The sequence below is a fragment of the Oncorhynchus mykiss genome, chromosome 25 (assembly GCF_057628025.1).
Source record: "Oncorhynchus mykiss isolate SJ-2025 chromosome 25, ASM5762802v1, whole genome shotgun sequence".
Taxonomy (NCBI): Eukaryota; Metazoa; Chordata; class Actinopteri; order Salmoniformes; family Salmonidae; genus Oncorhynchus; species Oncorhynchus mykiss.
In genome coordinates this window covers 37,430,691-37,448,506 of record NC_143046.1, presented here as the reverse complement: position 1 = coordinate 37,448,506, position 17,816 = coordinate 37,430,691, and the positions used below count along the sequence as shown (strand labels likewise).

The window sequence follows — 17,816 nt, the reverse complement described above, 5'->3', positions numbered from 1 at the left end:
ACCAGGAGGATGAGAAAGAGAAACCCAGGAGCAGCGACAAACCACTGGTAGGCATGAACAAACAAGAAAACTGGTAACAGACAAACACAGGTAGAAATACACAGGGGATAATGGGGAAGATGGGTGACACCTGGAGGGGGTGGAGACAAGCAGAAGGACAGGTGAAACAGATCAGGGCGTGACAACTATGGGTCGTTCCATTTGATTTCAAACCCTTTTTGATTTGAATGCAACTTTCTATCCATACTTGCCCATGGAAGAAGTGGTCAGAAATTAATATAATTAATATACCTGACTGCAAAAATATTTAGGAGGTTAAGTTGCTCAAAGTTGACCCATTTTCCACCCTACCATGAGACATCCATGTCTTCCACAATGTAAAAGATAAATGGTTGAGTTCAATATAATTGAAAAGCTTACAAAACAGGGTTGTCAAACAAGTGTATACATTTCTTGAAAGAAATATTTTAATTTGATCAAAATTGACATTTGTTTTACCTTGAACTCTTTACACTCCAGGGAATTGGCCTTTATGGGTAGGGCTACATTGAAATGTTTCTTACAGAATAAATATGAAAAGCATACAGACAAGTCTGGTGGCAATTGAAAGGGAAAAGTTTGGAGAATTTGGGAAAAGGATTAGACCAAAGTTGAAGACACATCAGTTCACCTGAAACAAGACTAAATCCAAATCTTACACTGTTGATTTCATGTGCATTACATTTGCTGTACTTTTGACCGCATTTCTTGATAACTAAATCTGAAAATTCTCTGGATACATGATTAAAATATTCCTGGAACATGTGGGGTAGATGCCACATGAGACAAACAAAATGACAAGGGTTTGAGTAAGAGGACTATCTGGTTTCTTCAGGTGACCACACACCTCTCCAAAGTGTCCACAGTTTGTAAGTAATTTAAATGTACTTTTATGACTCAAAGAAGTGTCTTTAACTTAAAGGTGTTTTTTGAGCTCTCCTAGCAGTGCTGTTGGAGAACTAGAGCAAGCACACTTGTAGTTGTTTTGTTTGGAACACAATCCTGCATTCCAAGCATCTCACAATTGCTGTTGTTGACTCTATCCAAAAATGGCCTGTTATAAATCGCAATCTGGGTCAGGTGGGCATCATTTGAAATCTTGTTGTATCTTGTTGTATTGCCAATATGACTAGCCAAGGTATACAATGCAATCTTACAGTGTTAGGCTTTCACAAGGAAATTCAGAGAAACAGATCGTAATTTTGGTGTGAATAGAGATGAGTCATGAGTGCATTCAGGTGTGTTTTTCGTGACCAATTTTCTTCACAATATACAAACATAGGCTCATTCGGTTCGCAACAAACCAGGGTATGATGCCCTGTCATCTTGTAACTGTAAATCAAACACCCCCTCCCCAAGGTGTTGTTCCACAGGGATGTTCGGCCATGTTGACTCCAATGCTTCCCACAGTTGTGTCAAGTCGGCTGGATGTCGCCTCCCGAGTGGCGAAGCAGTCTAAAACCCAGCAGCGTTGTAGTTCTTGACACCGGTGCATCTTGCACCTAATACCATACCCCGTTCAAAGGCACTCATATTTTTTGGTCTTGCCCATTCACCCTATGAATGGCACACATACACAATCGTTGTCTCAAGGCTTAAAAATCCTTATTTAACATGTCTCCGCCCCTTCATCTACGCTGACTGAAGTGGATTTAACAAGTGACATCAATAAAGGATCATAGGTGTCCTTAATTTTTCTACACTTAGTGTACGTATATGACATGAGTTCTATGATGTGGAAATGTGAAGTACACATTTGGTGTTTTGCTTGCTTGTATGACATCAAAGCAGTATTTATTATAATCCACAACATCTCCTCGATAAAAATACCCTCGAGCTCTCAATTCACAGCATTTCCCTTCCTCAGACAACAGAACATTTGCAAAAGTTGCCTAATTAGCGTGACGAATGGGGGCAATTTCTTGTCGTGTGCAGTGCTCGAGTTCAGAACCCATACAGCGCTGTGAAGTGTAGAGCTTGAGCTCTGAAATAATGTGTAGCATGTTATGGTATAGCCACTGCTTTCTAATTTAGGCGCTTTTCAGTGCCCAAATCTGCCATTTTCAACGAGAATGTGTGTGCAAGTGTGCATTTCTGAAAATTTACACAAATTTACACGTCCCGTATATCTCCGATAACGTCGCTCCCATAAATGTCAGTAAATGATTTGCTTGTGCATGCTTATTTGCCCCCACTAAATGCTAATGATAGTCATTGCTAGCTTGCCTTTGTGGATGTCACCAGTATATTAAAACCAACAATTAATAATTAAATGAATGAATCAGTGAATGATAAATGAAAACCTTCCTTTAAATTATTTGTATTATCATTAAAATCACACATCAGGGTTTCTACATATTTTCAGAAATAAAATTCAAGCACCCGTATCAAGGTTTTAGTTCCTTGAATAAAACATTGAAATCCACTTAATTAATTCTTGAAGGATAATTCATTTCAGTAGAGAAGGAAAAAGTGCTAATAGTATCTGCATTTAGGCTAAGCAGGGCCTGAAATGAAAGTAACCCCCGCAGAGGCTCGATCTGTGCCAAGCTGGATGAATCCTGCCAGTACTCTGCTTGATTATTTTGAAAACACTTTCATTCTTATCTTTGAATATCATGCTTACCTGCATATTATCAACTAACAAGAGTCATCCAGCTTGGCCCAGGGTGGTTTGCTGTTTTGCAGGCCACCCTCCTAATCGCTAATCGGGTCAACATGAACTGTCCAAATATCTCTCATCCTCTGCAAGCGCTCTCGACTGTGCACTGGAGAAGCAAAATAAAAAAACAAAGAAATACTAGAATACAGTAAACAAATGCATCAGTCTCAAGTCATGCATACTCTCACGATGAGCCTCAGTCCCACCATCCCGAGATTGAGAGATATTCCAGGGGAATTTTAACCTTTGACATTTATCACTCTTTCCTTGATTGTAGTTCCCCCAAAACAGTTGTTGATATCTCATGGAATAACTGTCATTGGACTATTGTGAAAACACCTGTTTGAAATGGGGTCCAGATTCCTTTGGCTCCATGCAGTGGATGCATCGCCCACAAACACCTACCCAATGGTCGTTATAATCAAATGAGGTATGCAACACGTTTTGCTTGTGATACATCCAGTGCACAGATCTAAAGGCATGTGAACTAGAGTAGGAAACATACTTTTTTTGCTTGAAACATGTAGTAGGGCCATGTATGACCTGTGTATTCCAATGACCAGGAGTAATGAATGAGGAATAAACCTAGTGTTACACAGAAGCTACTTGCACAAAAAGGCTTTCTCCTCTGGCCTTCCCTTCTTTACATTCAGTACACAACAAACCAGGGCATGATGCCCTGTCATCAGGTAAACCTGAGAGATACACCTACCTCACAGTCTCCTAATAAGTGGCACAAGAACCTGTAATAGATACAAGCACAAGGTTCATTTTACACTGTTTTGGTGGACAAGCCACCAATGCAGCGCTTTGCTATTGAATGTTTACAGAGCATTAAACATACCTTTGAGAGTATCACTCTTTTTCAGTGTTTGATTGAACACATTGCAGAACATTTTATAAAAATGTATTAAATACCATTATTATAAATGTTACAACCTGAAAATAAGATAAGTTAAGAGACAAGGAGAGTTGGCTTTTCACTGGGCTTCTCTTCCACACATGACAAAGAGGCACACACTTGCAGCAGTTGAGAGTTTACATTACTCGCACAACCTGGACATTTCAAGAACCTTGTTAATGCATTATTGGGAATTTACTACCCCAGAAATTCCTGTATCACTGAAGTGTTCAGGGGATGCGTGGGAGTGTGCAGGAATCCACACACTCGCATGGGAAATTCCCTCACAACCATGCACCTCAAATTTCACGGGAATATAGCCAATCCGATTTCTTTTTTTTCTCTTTCATTTTCACGTATGTTGTAGCGTAGACCCTTTTTCACATCGGAGTAGTACACAGCGTTGTATGAGATCTTCAGTTTCTTGGCAATTTCTCTCATGGAACATCCTTCATTTCTCAGAACAAGAATAGACTGAAGAGTTTCAGAAGAAAGTTTTGTTTCAGGCCATTTTGAGCCTGTAATTGATCCCACAAATGCTGATGCTCCAGATACTCAACTAGTCTAAAGGAGGTGACTTTTATTGCTTCTTTAAACCTGAACAGTTTTCAACTGTGCTAACATAATTGCAAAAGGGTTTTCTAATGATCAATTAGCCTTTTAAAATTATAAACTTGGATTAGCTAACACAACATGCCATTGGAACACACGAGTGATGGTTGCTGGTAATGGGCCTTTGTACGCCTATGTAGATATTCCATTTAAAAACATTTTTAAAAGTAGTTTCCAGCTACAATGGTCATTTACAACATTAGCAATATATTTCTGAACAATTTCATGGGACAAAAAAAAGTGTTTTTCTTTCAAAAACAAGGACATTTCTAAGTGACACCATACCTTTGAACAGTAGTGTATATGTTTTGCTCTCAATACTTTTGGGATTATGTTTTGCAATAAATTCAATTAAAATGTGAATGATGTACCAGCTACATTGCAGTGGTCTTAGGGATATATCTGTTCTATGAATTACATTTCTATGATTTACATAACACCCATCCAATTCAAGAGTATGCTGTGTCTCAACCGATGGCGGGCACAACACTAACACCTCAAATGATGTCAAATAGGGTCTAAGCTGCAACATATGTGAAAATGAAAAACAAGAATGACTTGAGATAATTGGTGTTAATGGTTAAAAAAAAGTTTTTTACTAAAACAATGTTTTTAAGAAATTATTTAACAGTTTGACAACCCTGTTTGCATGGAAATGAGCTAGCTGGAGTACCCCTGCTGCAGACTCCTATGTACTGTATCTATTTTGGACACCCAAGCTGAATTGTAACTTCTATTATTTGAATACCTTCCACATCAGTTGGAATGTTTGGTGGACTGTTTAGAGATAAATGTACACTGTGGTGGAAAATGATTTCCATCAGCCGTCTGTCATCTTAACACATTTCAATGGTGCTTCACTCTGCCTATCCAAGTCAGTCATTATTTCAACCTGGAAATGTCTTCTCTATTCTCTGTTTATCTGACTATCCATTCATTATTAAAGGGCTACATTTCGATAACTATATGTTGAGATAATGAAATTAGAGTAGAGAATAAAATAACGTTTGTGGGCGTAGAATGGATCAGTTCCAGAGTCTCTAGGGTCGTGGCCTCCTTCAAATGCAATGCATTCTTGATGGCAGGTCAAATCCAATGGGGCTTTCACACTTTTAATGGGATTTCTCACTGTTTGGAGAGAGCGAGTAATAGGGGTGATTGTTTTGTTTTGGAGACTGACCTCAATGTCTGTATCGTCCGCCCTTTTGTTCCCCACAGGGCATTGGTCCGGTGTACTGTGCATTCGAGACCCGCAGGCCTCCTAGTGTGGCTTGGAGTGTTCCGATGCAGTGCTGATCTACATGCACAATTGTCTATTTTTGCCTCAGATTTGATACAATTTTTTGTTAGAAGGACTAGTGCTTGAATGAGTGAATGAGCCAAATGTCCAGTATAATGTGTAAAGATGGGCAGGATAATACGATAATGGTTGTTTTCTCATCTGATTACTCAGCTGCTTAGTTGTTGGATGTTAATGCCTTTCTATGTACAGTTCCACTGACATTTCCTGATTGCGCTTGCTGCAGAAGTGAAACACTAAAGTCCTGTGTTGAAAAGTCGTAAGATGAGAGGCTTTAGCATTTACTTCACCGTTGGGTTTTTAAGGAATGTGCATCTGGGATGTGCACAAAATATACACCAGAAAGGATTCAAAGAACCTTACACATTAGTGCCATATTTAGCCCAAGATCAGTAGCCCATGTGATATTTACTAAATCTGAGCCTCAGGTGTACCACCTCTTTGCTTCATTATGTCACTTCTGGTTGGGAGCCTATATTTGAAACAAATGTCCATATGTCTGTCAGGTACGTTAATGCTCGTGTCACCAGGGCATAGAATACCACAGTCGAAATATCCATAAAACCTAGCGGTCAAACAGGGAAATGGTTCCAATCGTTTTTTCACCATTCATTGTCACATAGTGGGTTTTAGAAACACATAAAACAAGTGCTGTATTTCGTGTAAGCTTACCCTGGCGTGACGTTTTGATAATCGTGTAAATCTCAAAAAAAAATACAAATCTAAATAACGATTATGAAAAAATAATCAATTTCATCCAACAAAATGTGTAATAAGTCCAGGGGTATGAATACTTTCTGAAGTAAAATGGAGAAAAACATTTCTATTCTGTACAGGCTTCCTTCTTTTCTCTGTGAATTAGGTTAGTATTGTAGAGTAACTACAATTTTGGTGATCCAGCCTCAGTTTTCTCCTATCATGGTGAAATCCCTGAGTGGTTTCCTTCCTCTCTGGCAACTGAATTGGGAAGGACACCTGTATCTTTGTAGTGATGGGGTGCATTGATACACCATCCAAATTGTAATTAATAACTCACCATGCTAAAAGGGATATTCAGTGTCTGCTTAAAAAAAGAGTGGGAAAAAAAGACCCATCTACCAATAAGTGCCCTTCTTTGTGAGGCTCTTGAAAACCTCCATGTATCAAGGTACAAGGCGAGACCCAAATGCAGACACAGGAGGCAGTCTTACAATGTTTAATAATCCAAAGCGGTAGGCAAGAGAATGGTCATGGACAGGTAAAAAGGTCAAAAGCAGATCAGAGTCCAGGAGGTACAGAGTGGCAGACAGGCAGAATGGTCAGGCAGGCATGTACAAAGTCCAGAAACAGGCAAGGGTCAGATCCGGGAGTACTAGAAAATGCAAAAAGCAGGAGAACGGGAAAACCGCTGGTTGACTTGGAAACATACAAGACGAACTGGGACAGAGATAAAAAACACAGGGATTTAAACACTGGGGAAAACAAGCGACACCTGGAGGAGGTGGAGACATTAACGAGGACTGGTGAAACACATCAGGGTGTGACACCATGGTCTTTGCGGTTTAATCTGTGTATGAAATTCACTGCTAGACTAAGGGACCTTACAATTATCTGTATGTGTGGGGTGCAGAGATGAGGTAGTCATTCAAAAATCATGTTAAACACTATTATTGCACACCATTTAAGCTAGATATGTGTTTTGGTTGCGTCACAATCCATAAAATCTGCCTATATCGCACATCCGCATCTGCGGTTTCAGAACTAGAATGTTGTTTGTGAGAACATTAGACATCCCGAAGATTGGGATACTCACAAATTCGTCTGTAGCGTCCAAACGGTTTGGCCTACATTTTGCTCCATGACCCTCACAAGCGTCTTGGAACTCACCTGAATTATTTACAGCCTATCTGCCAACTTATGTCTGTAATGTCCAAGCAGTTAGGGCTACACAATGTGACCCCTCTGTGGAAAGGTGAGATTCTCACAAACACATATAGCACCAGTCAAACGTTTGGACACACCTACTCATTCAAGGATTTTCTTTATTTGTACTGTTTTCTACATTGTACAATAACAGTGAAAACATCAAAACTATGAAATAACACATATGGAATCATGTAGTAACCAAAAAAGTGTTATATTATATTTTAGATTCCTCAAAGTAGCCACCCCTGCCTCGATGACAGCTTCAAAAATGAAATGAAATTGTATTTGTCATATACTGTCATGGCCGTTGAAAGAACTGGACCAAGGTGCAGCGTGGTGAGCGTACATTTTCTTTATTAGAATGAAATGACGTTGAACAAAACAATAAACACTACAAAACAAACCGTGAAGCTAAAGGCTATGTGCCATAAGCAAAGTCAACTTCCCACAAAGACAGGTGGGAAAAGTATGGTTCTCTATCAAACGATAGACAGGTGTATCTGATTGAGCACCCTACCCGGCCAAACATAGAAATACAAATAATAGAACATAGAATACCCACCCCAAATCACACCCTGACCAAACCAAATAGAGACATAAAAAGGATCTCTAAGGTCAGGGCGTGACACATAAACATGTTTATTATTATGTTATTATGTTATTGCGGGTGTAGTGAAATGCTTTGTACACTCTTGGCATTCTCTCAACCAGCTTCATCTGGAATGCTTTTTCAAGAGTCTTGAATGAGTTCCCATATATGCTGAGCACTTGTTGGCTGCTTGAATTCTAAATAATTCACTGACAGTGTCACCAGCAAAGCACCCCTACACCATCACTCATCGACAAAAATGTGGAATCAATAGAAAAAGGACAGATTTCCACCGGTCTAATGTCCATTGCTCGTGTTTCTTGTCCCAAGCAAATATCTTATTCTTATTGGTGTCCTTTAGTAATGGAAGCACCAATACTCTTCCTAGACTTGGCCGCTCTTCCAAACGGGGGAGAAGTTTCTTGGTCAGGGAGGTGACCAAGAACCCGATGGTCGCTCTGACAGCGCTCTAGAGTTCCTATGTGGAGATAGGAGAACCTTCCAGAAGGACAACCACCGCACTCCACCAATTAGGGCTTTATGGTGGAGTGGCCAGATGGAAGCCACTTCTCATTAAAAGGCACATGACAGCCAACTTGTATTTTGCCAAAAGGAACCTAATAGACCATGAGAAACAAGATTATCTGGTCTGAGGTTTGAACCCTTTGTCCTGAATGCCAGGCATGATGTCTGGAGGATGCCTGGCACCATCCCTACAGTGAAGCATGTTGTGGGGATGTTTCTCAGCAGGAAGGGACTGGGAGACTAGTCAGGATCAAGGGAAAGTAAAGGTGTGTGAATAGTTTTTGAGGGCACTGTACATATTTTTTTTTTACATTTTCATGGTTGGAAATAAAATACTGTAAAAACAGCAGGAAATCAGCACCAAGCAATTTTGAGTTTTGAAATCTGTTCCCAAGCATAGAAAACAAGTGATCGCATACAAATGTAAGCAAGGTTTGAAATGATTATGTTTCACTCATATATTATATCTGTTTTGGCTTCTTGTGGTCAATTTGCAGTCTACAAATTATTTGTAATTATGTTCTGGTCCCCCGACCATCTGCTCAAGAAAAATCGGCCCGTGGCTGAATCGAGTTGATGATCACTGTTCTATAGTATATAATTCCATGATTAAAGAGCACTTTATGGATTATCTGCAAATAAAAAAATGAATTCCTCTTCTGTGTTTGTGTTTTTCCCCTTGTTTGAATTATAATTTAAGCAATAAGTGACACTCATTTCCATTCACCAAAAGGCCACTGTATATCTTTGAGAGTGTGTGTGCATATCCTCAGGTACAAAAGTGTTTGAAATGCAAAATGGAATTAATATTATGAAAAAAGGATGAGTTACCCAGTGCTTTCAATGTGGGTTTGTGCCCAATTTCTTTAATTCCAAATGATCCTAGACTACAGTCGCTCTGTTTGTCAGACCAACTGTCTCACTAAAATACTCTGTTTGTCAGACCAACCGTCTCACTAAAATACTAGGTGGATTTAGAGACTATCACTTTAATTTAAATGACAGCGATCCTGCAGAGTATGGAAAATCATGATGTTTTTATAGTGATAGTCAGTCTTGAATGAGATTGAATTACAATTGCTTTCACCAATATGTTGCATCATAAATCACTGCACATTGTCAACCCTGTCTAACCAACCTCCCTGTTGCCTCACCCTCAAAACCTGGTGCTGGAGAGCCACTGGGTGCAAAGTTATTATTACAGCCCAGCGCTAATACCTGATTCAACTAATCAATGGTTTATTAGTTGAGTAGGAACACCCACTGCGTCTCCAGGACCAAGCTTGGAGAACACTGGTTGAACGTACTGTGATACCAATCCATTCTGCTGTATTCAGTTATTCCCTAATTTTCTCCACTCCAGTAATGCTGGGCTAACAAATCATGCTGAAGTGAAATTTTGGAAAATGAGACACACTTCAAAATTACGAAAATAAAGAAGTCTATGAAAAGATGGATCTCTAACAAAGCAAACCTCTGGGTTTTCTGGGTAGAAAACAACCACTTTGCTTTTGTTCCCTTTAACAGCAGCTTTGGAACTGCTGAATTCAATGCATTTGACAAGTGGGATAAAGCCAATGATCGATCACTTTGGAAATGCACAAAGGCAGTCAGGAAACCATCCATTCCAATGTATCATCTCTCAGATTTATATATATTTCTCCCTCAGCCATAAAAACGGCACAACAATAACAAATGGATGCAATCTAAGGATGTTTCCCATGATTCATATCCCACACAAGAAGAAATTGGTGACTCTGAAGAGTCCCCCCCACCCCCCCTTACAAACAATTTAAGACACAACGTTTTCTCCTTCTCAGTGGATTTCATTTGTAGAACACCTTAAGAAAATATCTTTGTCTTCCACTCTGGTGTTGCTATAACTCCCACCAGAACGTGTTTCTGGTCCACATTGTTCAAAATGGCCATACTATATGTTTGATTTGATTTGATGTTGAGTTACTTTACTTTTTTATCAGAGATGCATTTTGACTGTACATATATTGTAAAGAACCTGGGTGAGCACTATACACAGTAAATTATATTATTCAAATATTTATAACACATGACTCAATATGAGACATAAGTGTCTGATTTTTCATTTTCAGGTGACATCCTTTTTTTCCATTTTCTTTTCATTTTGGAGGCAGTTCCCACTCCTCTTGTATTTTTTTTACAAGCTTTTAATTATAGGACAGTGAGTAGAGGGGGTAGGAAAAACAGGAGAAGACATTGTTTCAAATTAGCAGTGGGATGTACAGTCGTGGCCAAAAGTTTTAAGAATGACACAAATATTAATTTCCACAAAGTTTGCTGCTTCAGTGTCTTTAGATATTTTTGTCAGATGTTACTATGGAATACTGAAGTATAATTACAAGCAGTTCATAAGTGTCAAAGACTTTTATTGACAATTACATGAAGTTGATGCAAAGAGTCAATATTTGCAGAGTTGACCGTTCTTTTTCAAGACCTCTGCAATCCGCCCTGGCATGCTGTCAATTAACTTCTGGGCCACATCCTGGCTGATGGCAGCCCATTCTTGTATAATCAATGCTTGGAGTTTGTCAGAATTTGTGGGTTTTTGTTTGTTCACCCGCCTCTTGAGGGTTGACCACAAGTTCTCTATGATATTAAGGCCTGAGGAGTTTCCTGCCCATGAACCCAAAATATCGATGTTTTGTTCCCAGAGCCACTTAGTTATCACTTTTGCCTATGTCAAGGTGTTTCATCATGCTGGAAAAGGCATTGTTCATCACCAAACTGTTCCTGGATGGTTGGGAGAAGTTGCTCTCGGGAAGATGTGTTGGTACCATTCTTTTTTTGCGGCTGTGTTCTTAGGCAAAATTGTGAGTGAGCCAACTCCCTTGGCTGAGAAGCAACCCCACACATGAATGGTCTCAGGATGCTTTACTGTTGGCATGACACAGAACTGATGGTAGCGCTCACCTTGTCTTCTCCAGAAAAGCTTTTTTGCCCCAAACAATCGGAAAGGGGATTCATCAGAAAATAATGACTTTAAGCCTCCTGGGTGGCGCAGTGGTTAAGGGCGCTGTACTGCAGGGAGGGACTGTGCCATCAGAGTCCCTGGGTTCGCGCCCAGGTTCTGTCGTAACCGGCTGTGACCGGGAGGTCTGTGGGGCGACGCACAATTGGCCTAGCGTCGTCCGGATTAGGGAGGGATTGGTCGGTAGGGATCTCCTTGTCTCATCGCGCACCAGCGACTCCTGTGGCGGGCCGGGCGCAGTGCGCGCTAGCCAAGTTGCCAGGTGCACGTGGTAGCCTCCAACACACTGGCTTCCGGGTTGGATGCGCGCTATGTTAAGAAGCAGTACGGCTGGTTGGGTTGTGTATCGGAGGACGCATGACATTCAGCCTTTGTCTCTCCCGAGCCCGTATGGGAGTTGTAGCAATGAGACAAGATACTACTACAATGAGACAAGATGAGCTACTACAACAATTGGATACCACGAAATTGGGGAGAAAAAGGGGTAACATTTTTAAATTAAAAAAAAAAAAAAAAGACTTTTGATCCAGTCTGTACCTGTACATTTTGCAGAATATCAGTCTGTCCCTGATGTTTTTTCTGGCTTCTTTGCTGCCCTTCTTGACACCAGGCCATCCTCCAAAAGTCTTCGCCTCACTGTGCGTGCAGATGCACTCACACCTGCCTGCTGCCATTCCTGAGCAAGCTCTGTACTGGTGGTGCCACAATCCCGCAGCTGAATCAACTTTAGGAGACGGTCCTGGCACTTGCTGGACATTTCTCAAAATGTGTACGCAGTGTTTGTGCATTGGAATCACTTTTAATTCTTAATTCATCTAATCTTTCTGTCACAGCCCACTCTAATCGATGGGGGCTCAGGGCGGTACAATTCTGCTCATCTGATGAAGGTGCACATGGATCAGATTCAAACTTTGAAGATGCAGTTTCGATACCCATACCGGCCGCCAACGGGAAACTGAAGAGGCGGCTTTTGGTTTTATTTAGAATCCTCCAATCCTCTACATGTAATTATTGTCGGACAGTCACGTCATATTTCCGATATACCTAAGGTACCTACTGTAGGCGACATGAGTCTCACTCGTGTTGAGTAATGCGCTGTTAAAAGTTGTGTAGGTCTTATTTATTTTAAAGCATATTGAAGTTAGAAGCAATAGCCTACAACTATTTTAGCAGGACAATATACCTTTACCAATACCTCTCTATATTTTGATGCTTTTTTGGATGAGGCCTCCTGAGTGGCGCAGTGCAAAATGCATTGCTACAGATGCAGGTTCGATACCCAGGCCGCCAACAGGAGACCCATGAGGTGGCTTTTGGTTTAAATTTAGAATCCTCCAAGTCATATTTTTCCTTATACTGTAGGCCTACCCCAGGCAACATGAGTCTCACTAGTGTTGAGTAATGTGCTGTTTAAAGTGGCATAGGTCATATTTATTTAACCTCTCTAGGGTAGGGGGCAGCATTTGGAATTTTGGATGAAAAGCATGCGCAAATTAAACGGCCTGCTACTTGGGCCCAGAAGATATGATATGCATATAATTGGTAGATTTGGATAGAAAACACTCTAAAGTTTCCAAAAATAGTGTCTGTGAGTATAACAGAAGTGATTTAGCAGGCAAAAACCTGAGAAAAATCCATTCAGGAAGTAGTTTTCTTTTTGGTTTTGTAGTTTTCTATTCAATGCCATTACATTATCCATTGACATAGGACTCCATTTGCAGTTCATATGCCTTCCACTAGATGTCAAGTCTTTAGAAATCATTTCAGGCTTGTATTCTTATAAATGAGGGAGTAAGACCAGTCTGAACGAGTGGACACAAACGTGAGTTTTTTCAGGCGCACTTGCATTTCTTGTTTACCTTTTATATTGACAACGTTATTGTCCGGTTGAAATATTATAGATCATTTAGGCTACAAAACAAACTGAGGATTGAATATAAACATCGTTTGACATGTTTCTATGAACTTTACGGATACAATTTGATTTTTTTGTCTGATTGTTTTGACTAAGTTTGAGCCTGTGGATTACTGAAGAAAATGCGCTAACAAAACAAAGGTTTTTGAATATAAAGACACTTCATCGAACAAAAGGAACATTTATTGAGTAAATGAGTGTCTTCTGATTGCCACCATATGAAGATCATCAAAGGTAAGGGATTAATTTTATCTCTATTTCTGAGTTTTTTAACGCTTCTGCTTGGCTGGTTACTGTTTGTAATAATTTGTCAACTGGGCTATGTTCTGGGCTAGGTATGCTTTCGCCGAAAAGCATTTTATAAATATGACACTAGTTGGTTTAACAAGAAGTTAATCTTTAAACCTATGTAAAATACATTTTGTTTTCAGAATTTTTATAATGAGCTTTTCTGTAATTGAATTTGGCACTCTGCAACCTCACTGAATGTTGGCCAGATGGGACGTTAGCGTCCCACATAGCCTAGAGAGGTTAAACAGCATATTGAAAATAGAAGCAATATGATTTGAAGCAATAGTCTAGAACTATTTTAGCACCATTTCACGCTGCTCTCAGACAAGCATGGGGACTGGTCTTGATAAATCAATGGGATTTTCATTTTCACTGAATCTCCGTTTGGGTATTGGTTAGACTACAATTATACAATATACATGTTATTCTCTTAGTGTAACCATTATTTAACTAGCCAAGTCAGTTAAGAACAAATTCTTATTTACAAGGACAGCCTATTCCTTCCTCACCGTCGGGGAATTGAACCCCGGTCTCCCGCGTGCCCGCACAACATGGGGATAATTTAGCTAAATAGCCTAGTACCTTAGCCTACTCCCGATCGTCACGTTGTCCATATTTTACACTCCATCCTAACGGAAACCCAGAGGGTTTTTAATTTTTCTTGGAATAGAAACATCATAATATTAATCTAATTAATTTAGCAAAATGTCTTAAAATCAGTCCCATATCCAATGTTCTTTCAAAAAAAGGTTTTAAATTCTCTAGTAAAGCCACTATTGAAGGCTATCAAAATCTCCTCAAAGATGCCCTCTGGTGGTCAAACTAGCACTAACTAGCATTAATGGTACCAGTGGTTCACACTTAAATAACGTGCCATAGAATTCTGGGACAACATGCAAGCTGCGCTGCAGTACGCTGCAACTTTTAAAGGATGAACCACCGTAACAGTATGCTTTAACTTGCAATTAAAACAACTTTCTAACAAAATTAGAAACCCAAATCAGAAAATGTAGCTAGACTCTTAGCCATATACGTACTCGGATGAACGCTTCACGGCAGACTGGAACAATTGAACTCCATTTTCTTTGTAGCTTGTTTGGCCAGCGTTGAGTCAAGTCACTCTGCATGTGCAGAAAATAGCCCTCACTTTTTAAACTGATCCGCTAAATTCAGGGCATCAATGTTGTTGATAAAAGTATATACTTGTTTTTAGTTATCGATGGCTGATGCTATATCTTTCAAAAACGGTGCGGTAGAAAGGCCTATAAACACATACTGAAAAGCTCACGTTACAAACAGAAGCACGCACAATGGCAGAACAAATTCAAACTCATCTTCCAGCATGTCCAGCCTTACCATTATCTCAGCCAATTGTGGTTAGTGGGAAGGTTCCAGGCTTTTTCTGTGGCTAAACCAACTAGGCTCACCCAGGCTGTATCACAACCGGCCGTGATTGGGAGTCACATAGGCTGGCGCATAATTGGACCAGCGTCATCAGGGTTTGGCTGGTGTAGGCAGTCATTGTTAATAAGAATTTGTTCTTAACTCACTTGCAATAGTTAAAAGGTTAAATTTAAAACATTTAATACAAATGTAAACATTTTACTGGTATTTATGGATGGATTACAAGTTTGTTATTATAAGATGGCGCTGACAGAGATTGTCGCCTCGCTTCAGGTCCTTAGGAATCTATGCAGTAATTTGTTTATTTTCTGAATTATCTCTTACATTGTTAGCCCAGAAAATCTCAAGTGTTATTACATACAGTTATTACATACGAACTACTAGATATAAAAAGCGATGTAAACTTACCAACTTTACGACCAGGAATACGACTTTCTCGAAACTGATCCTTTGTTCGGGCCTCCACCCTGGACAGAGGACGACCCAAAACAACACGGTCGCCGCAAGAGAGGCAGACGGAGGGGCCAACTGGCCAGATTTAAAAAGCGAGCACACCATCCATCGCTTCTGAGCATATTACTCGCCAATGTCCAATCTCTAGACAACAAGGTGGATGAAATTAGGGCACGAGCTGCCTTCCAGAGAGACATCAGAGATTGTAAAATTCTCTGTTTCACGGAAACATGGATCACTCGGGATGTGTTGTCGGAGTTGGTACAGCCACCCAGTTTCTTCATGCATCGCACCGATAGAAACAAACATATTTCTGGTAAGAAGAAGGGCGGGGGTGTATGCCTTATGATTAACGACTCATGGTCCTTATTTTCACCTGACCTAGAATTCCTTATAATCAAATGCTGACCGCATTATCTGCCAAGATAATTCTCTTAGATTATAGTCACAGCAGTGTATATTACCCCCAAGCAGATACCTCAACGGCTCTGAAAGAACTTCACTGGACTCTATGTAAACTGGAAACCATATATATATATCCTGAGGCTGCATTTATTTTAGTTGGGTATTTTAAGAAAGCTAATATGAGAACAAGGCTTCCTAAATTCTATCAGCATATCTGGATCATTGCTACTCTAACTTCCATGATGCATACAAAGCCCACCCCGCTCTCCCTTCGGCAAATCTGACTATGACTACATTTTGTTGCTCCCAGCCTATAGACAGAAACTACAACACGAAACACCTGTGCTCAGGTCTATCCAATGCTGGTCTGACCAATCGGATTCCAAACTTCAAGATTGCTTCGATCACGTGGACTGGGATATGTTCCGGGTAGCCTCAGACAACAACATTGACGTATACACTGACTCGGTGGACAAGTTTATTAGCAAGTGCATTGGTGATGTTGTACCAACGGTGACTATTAAAACCTTCCCTAACCAGAAACCGTGTCAGCATTAGTGCAAAACTGAAAGTTTCAACTACCGCTTTTAATCATGGCATGGTGAATGGAGTCATGACCGAATACAAACAGTGTAGTTATTCCCTCCTTAATCACATTGAGAACTTGTGGTCAATCCTCAAGAGGCAGGTGGACAAACAAAAACCCACAAATTCTGACAAACTACAAGCATTGATTATGCAAGAATGGGCTGCCATCAGCCAGGATGTGGCCCAGAAGTTAATTGACAGCATGCCAGGGTGGATTGCAGAGGTCTTAAAAAAGAAGGGTCAACTCTGCAAAAATTGATTCTTTGCATCAAATTCATGTAATTGTCAATAAAAGCCTCTGACTCTTATGAAATGCTTTTAATTATACTTCAATATTCCATAGTAACATCTGACAAAAATATCTAAAGACACTGAAGCGGCAAACTTTGTGGAAATTAATATTTGAGTCATTCTCAAAGCTTTTGGCCACGACTGTACAGTCAATCACGGATGACAAAAATAAATCACCCCATAGCACTCACTTCTGTCATCATGAAGTGCTTTGAGAGACTATTCAAGGATCATATCACCTCCACCCTACCTGATATCCTAGACCCACTCCAATTTGCTTACCGACCTAATAGGTCCACAGACGACGCAATCACCATCACACTGCACACTGCCCTATCCCACCTGGAGAAAAGGAATACCTATGTAAGAATGCTGTTCATTGACAACAGCTCAGCATTTAACACCATAGCACCCTCGACCCCGCCCTGTGGAACTGGGTCTTGGAATTTCTGACGGGCCTCCCCCAGGTGGGGAGGGAAGGAAATGACATCTCCACCCCGCTCCAACCTCAACATTGGGGCCACACAAGGGTGTGTTCTCAGCCCTCTCCTGTACTCCTTGTTAAACCATGACAGCGTGGTCATGCACACCTCCAACTCAATCATCAAGTTTGCAGATGACACTACAGCGGTAGGCTTGATTACCAACAACGACGAGACAGCCTACTGCATCTTGCCTACGCTGCACGGCCATCGCTCATCCATATATTTACAGTATAAGTACATATTCTTACTCATCCCTTTACATTTGTGTATAAGGTAGTCGTTGTGAATTTGTTAGATTACTTGTTCAAATATAACTGCACTGTCAGATCTAGAAGCACAAGCATTTCGCTACAATCGCGTTAACATCTGCTAACCATGTGTATGTGACCAATAAAATGTGATTTGATTTGATTTAAGGCACATGAAAGTTTGTATGCTCCAGAAGAT

The 17,816-nt window shown here is 40.3% G+C and overlaps 1 long non-coding RNA gene across 5 annotated transcripts in view; it reads left to right on the top strand.

Moving 5' to 3' along the window:
• LOC149971810 (uncharacterized) overlaps positions 1–17,816 on the top strand; it is a 152,741-nt gene that overhangs the window by 74,088 nt on the left and 60,837 nt on the right. The gene's annotated exons all lie outside the window — the stretch shown is intronic.